General features: G+C 45.4%; 1 protein-coding gene across 1 annotated transcript in view; it reads right to left on the bottom strand.

Moving 5' to 3' along the window:
• eapp (e2f-associated phosphoprotein) overlaps positions 1 to 5,429 on the bottom strand; it is a 503,058-nt gene that overhangs the window by 351,939 nt on the left and 145,690 nt on the right. The gene's annotated exons all lie outside the window — the stretch shown is intronic.

The following is a 5,429-nucleotide window of genomic DNA, read 5'->3' as shown; positions in this document are numbered from 1 at the left end:
GGGGACAGGGCCCCGCCCACCCGGAGACAGGGCCCCGCCCACCCGGAGACAGGGCCCCGCCCACCCGGAGACAGGGCCCCGCCCCGCCCAGCCCCGCCCCGCGAATTGATACGGCTCACTCGGAGGGCCCCGCCCAACTGGCAACAAGATCCCGCCCAGCTGGGACAGGGCCCCGCCCAGCCTGAGAATGGGCCCCGTTCGCCCGGAGACAGGGACACGCCCAGCCGAGACAGGGCTACGCGCACCCGGATAGGGCTCCGCCCACCCAAAAAGAGCCCCGCCTCTCATTGCCCCACCTCCCATAGTCAGATCCCCGCCCTACCAGAGGACCCTCCAACCCAGATAGACCCCTACCTCCTCAGTGCTCCGCCCACAGAAGCCCCGCCTCTGGCCCATAGCAAGCCCCACATGGTGTAGACCCATGCATCCAGCATAAGGTCTTGACCCCTCCATCCTCTGCAGGTCACCACACTCCCATTCCTGATATCCTGCCCCCTCATTCCTCATCTCCCTGCCCCCTCATTCCTCATCTCCCCCTCCCCAACTAACCCACATCCCATCTCACCCCTTCTTGTCCTTTCCCCATCCCAACATCGAAACACCCCCTTCCCCACCTCACCATTCAACACCTCTCCCCATCACCCCCTCCCCATCCCACCATACAAACCATCTCCCCCTCCCCAAACACCCTCTCCCCATCTCCTCCTCTCCATCTCACCATCCAGCCCCAAACACATCCAGCCCCCTTTCCATTTCCCCTCCCGATCTCACCCCCTCCCCTTCTCCCTCTCACCATCCAACCCCATCCCCATCCAGCCCTATCCCCTCCCCATCTCCCCTCACCATTCAACCTCATCCTCATCTAGCCCCCTCCCCATATTTCCCTCTCCCTCCCCATCTCCCCCCTCCCCATCGCCTCCTCCCCATCTCACTATCCAACCCCTCTCCCATCCAACCCTCCTCCCGATCTCGCCCTCCCCATCTGCCCCTCCCCATCTCACCCCCTAATGATCTCTTTCCTACTCCTACTTTCCTACTCCCGCTCAGCCCCGCCCCCCCACCATGCCCCCCCTCATCCTACCCGCTCCTCATCTTAGTCCAAACATGGACAAAAGAGCTGAACTCAAGAGGTGAGGTGAACATTTGACCGAATGTGGCATCAAGGAACCCTTTTAAAATTGCACTTTTTGGGAATCGGGGGAAAACTCTCCACTGGTTGGGGTCATACCTAGCACAAAGGAGGATGGTTGTGGTTGTTGGAGGCCAATGACTCCTCAAAGCCTGTCCACCCTCTACAAGACACAAGTCGGGAGTGTGATGGAATACTCTCCACTTGCCTGGATGAGTGCAGCTCTAGCAACACTCAGAAAACTCACAGCCATCCAAAACAAAGCAGCCCAGTTGAAAGTCATGCCAACCACTACCTTAAACACTCATTCCCTCCACCACCGAAGCACAGTGGCAGCCGTATGTACCATCTACAAGATCCATTGCAACAACCTGCCAAGGCTCCTTCAACTGCACCTTCCAAACCTGCAACCTCTACCATCTAGAAGGACAAGGACAGCAGATGCATGAGAACATCACCACCTGCAAGTTCCCCTCCAAGCCATTCACCATCCTGACTTGGAAATATATCGCCATTCCTTTACTGTTGCTGAGTCAAAATCCTGGAACTCCGTCCATGACAGCACTGTCAGTTTACTTGAACCCGATGAACTGCAGCGGTTCAAGTTGGTGGCTCACCACCACCTTCTCAAAGGCATTTAGGGATGGACAATAAATGCAATCCATCCCAAGAATGAACAAAAAATAAAATTCTGGAGATGTCACCTGCAGTTCCCTGGAAGGAACCAGAAGCAAAGAAATTCAGGGCTGTGATGACATTGACGACCACTGGCAATGTGTGCACACCTGACACGCTTGGAAGGAAGTCTTTTTCCAGGAGGCTATAGATGTCAGCAACAGCCTGTGTTAAAGCCTGATGTACTGTTGCTCTGTCATAAAAACACAACATAGAAATATTTACGGCACAGAAGAAGGCCATTCGGACCATCATGTTCATGCTGGCCAAACAAAAACTATCCAGTCTAATCACACTTTCCAGCCCTTGGTCCATAGCCACTACAAGTGCATATCCAAGTATTTTTTAAAGGCGCTGAGGATTTCTGCCTCTACCACATTCATGAACTGAGTTCCAGACATCCACCACCCTCTAGGCAAAAAAAAACTCAACGGCCCTCTAATTCTTCCACCAATTACTTTCAGTCTATGGCCCATGGTTATTGATCTGTCTGTTAATGGAAATAGCTCCCTCCTAACCACTCTAGGCCCCTCATTATTTTATATGCCTCAATTAAATCTCTTTTCAGTCTCCTCTGTTCCTGACAACATACTCGTAAATCTCCTGTATACTCTCTCTAGTGCGATCATGCCACTCCAGTAATACAGTGACCAGAAACGCACAGAGTACACTAGCTATGGTCTAACGAGTGTGTTATACAGTTCCAGCATAACATCCCTGTTCTTATATCCTATGCCTCAGCTAATAAAGGCAAGTGCCCTTATCTACCTGCTACCTGCAGGCATCTGTGAGCATGCAGTCCAAGGTCCCTCTGTTTCTCTACACTTTTCAGGATTCTAATATTTATTGTGCATTCCCTTTCCTTGTTTGCACTCCCCAAAAGCATTAATTCACAATTCTCTGGATTGAAAGCCCTACTGGATTTCTTGGTGCCTATCTTACATTGATGGCCTCTAGTTATACTCTTTCCCACAAGAAGAAGCATTCTGTCTGTATCCACCCTATCAAAACCTTTTATAATTTTAAAGACCTCTATTAGGTCACTCCTCAGCCTTTTTCCAAGAGTGAAGAATCCCAGCCTGTCAATCCTTCCCTGATATCTATACCCGTGCATTTCCAACATCATCCTTGTAAATCTTCACTCCAGCTTCTCCCAGTGCCTCTATATCCATTTTAATAATATGACAACCAGAACTGCATTTAGTACTCTAAGTGTGATATTATGACCCAGCAGATGGTAAAGCTGAGTTATTTAAAAATCCCAGAGGGAAATGTTAAACAACTGTCATAACCTATATTTTCAAGTGGTATGTTTGAGATGCAGCTCTAAATTCAGGAATCAGACTGCCAGTTCTCGAGAGGTTTTATATTAAACTAAATGAAACATTTTATTAAGTTACAACACATTAAACACATGGTTACAAATTACTACTATCAACGCTTCTAACAAATTCCCAAATTAATCTCCATTAAGGCAACAGCAACCCATAGACTTAACCAGACAAAGCACTTTCACCTTACAAATTCAAAATGAGGTTCTTTTCACTTTGGTTCCTGTGGAGACAGTTGTAGGCCTACAGCTACTTTGATCTTACATTGCCTCTGCCCTGCACACACACAACAGCTATTGGTTATATCCAACACATCTCATTGAATGTAAATTCTCATTGTATCCCTAGCCTCTTTGAACTCCACCTCTTCTTACAATAAAACCCCTTTCATAATACCAATTTTATTAGTAATATAAATAAATTGCTCGGTCTCTGCTAGCTAGGTGCCAGATTTCATCCACTTCTTGAATGCTCTATTCAAAAGATGCAAACTCTACCTCGCTTACATCTCAAAACTAGTACACATCAAAGCATCCAGACTAGCTGGCTTTAATCCAATTAAGACACACCCACAGACCAAAACTCTATTTTAAAAGAAAAATATTTTCCAATAATATGATATACATTAATAGCTTCATGACAATGGTCAAATCGAGGTTTGATATAGGTTTAGCAAAACTTCCCTATTTCTCAATGCTATCCTTCTAGAAATAAAGGCTAATGTTTGGTTTGCTTTTTTAATGTTCTTGCTACCCTGTGACACAACTTTTAGTGATTGGTCTGTTTGTAGTCAGAGATCCCTTTGTTCTTCTACCTCACCTAGACTTGCACCTTTCAAGTAATAAACCACCTCCCCATTCTTCCCACCAAAATGTACTACCTCACAATTATCTTTGTTGAACTTGTAATTTGTCAATTATTTTATCATTCTGCAAGTTTATTAATGTCCTCCTGTAATTTGTTGCTGTTGTCCTCAGTATTGACTATTGTCCCCAATGTGGTGTCATCTGATCATTCTATTTCTTTGTCTGTCAGTAAATATTTCCAGTTTATTTTCCCTAGTTCCATTCTCATCCCCTTAAAATCAGCTATTTTGCCAATATATTACTTGATCTTCGTCTTCTATTGTCCTTCTCAATCTTTATCTTAAACTTTATTTTGCTGTAATTGTTGTTGCTTATATGTTCCCTTACACTTCTTTTGTCTGTTCTGGCTGATTCCCCATTACTAGGTCCAGCAAAGATTCCTTTCTTGTTAGGCTTTTTGCATACTGGGTAAGAAAAGGAGTCTTGCGCACATTATGGAAGCTCCATTCCCTACACCCTTAGACAGCAACTTCTTGGTAGTTTATTGTGGGGATAGTTTAAATCTCCCATTATTATTATTCCACGTCTTTTACTCACTTCCCATACTGCTTACATATTTTTCCTCCACCTCCTTTCCACTATTATGTGGTTTGTACTACACCACCATTAGTGTGATTGATTACATTTTGTCTTTTATTTTGTTCTATATGGACTCTGTTTCTAACCTGTTAGCTGTGTCCCTTTTTTTTGTTGTCATTATGTTACTGCTAGAGATACCCTTTCTTCCTTTAATGTCCTTCCTGATTATAAGCTAGAATATTTAATTGTCAGTCCTGTTCTTTATGTAGCCATGTTTGTTATTCCTACTTTGTACACACAGTCCTCTCACAAGGTCAGCTGTGGGCAGGGGCCAGAGGGGTGGTGGTGGTGGGGGAAGGATTGGTCAGCAAAAATCAAGGGAAGGAAATAATGTCTGTGGGCAATTTAGGCAGTGGTTCACCACTGGAATTACCTGTTTCATGGATGGTGAAGTTGGGGTTCTGTTGCGTGAGGGTTGGCCTGTTTTGCATTTTAGGATACGCTTCCTAGAGAATAACAGTGCCAGACGGGACATGGTGCCCGAGCTCAATTTGCAGAACCTGGCAGCAAATGAGGCAGAAAATGGCACAACTTAAGGAAAGTAAAACTACCCAGTAGGACTATTCAATGGTAAATAACTCAAATACGCACGCCACCAACTGGTTTTGATCAACCTGTTGCATAATTGCTGATAATCCATCCACAATCTTTCAGTTCTTTCATTGCTTACCATGTATTCCCATGTTCCAAATTAGCTCTGCTACTTACAATTGAAATCCTTGCCAGACTCACATCATCAGATAACTTTATGATGACTGCATGATGACTGGTCACTTAGTGGCATGGGTTGTATTAATGAACAAATGAAGCAAATTAGGTTTAACATAGATAAATGTAGGGTAATACCTT

The sequence above is a fragment of the Cetorhinus maximus genome, chromosome 13 (genome assembly GCF_964194155.1).
Source record: "Cetorhinus maximus chromosome 13, sCetMax3.hap1.1, whole genome shotgun sequence".
NCBI lineage: Eukaryota > Metazoa > Chordata > Chondrichthyes > Lamniformes > Cetorhinidae > Cetorhinus > Cetorhinus maximus.
Note: the sequence above shows the minus strand (reverse complement) of the source record. Positions and strands in the feature narration are given on the sequence as shown.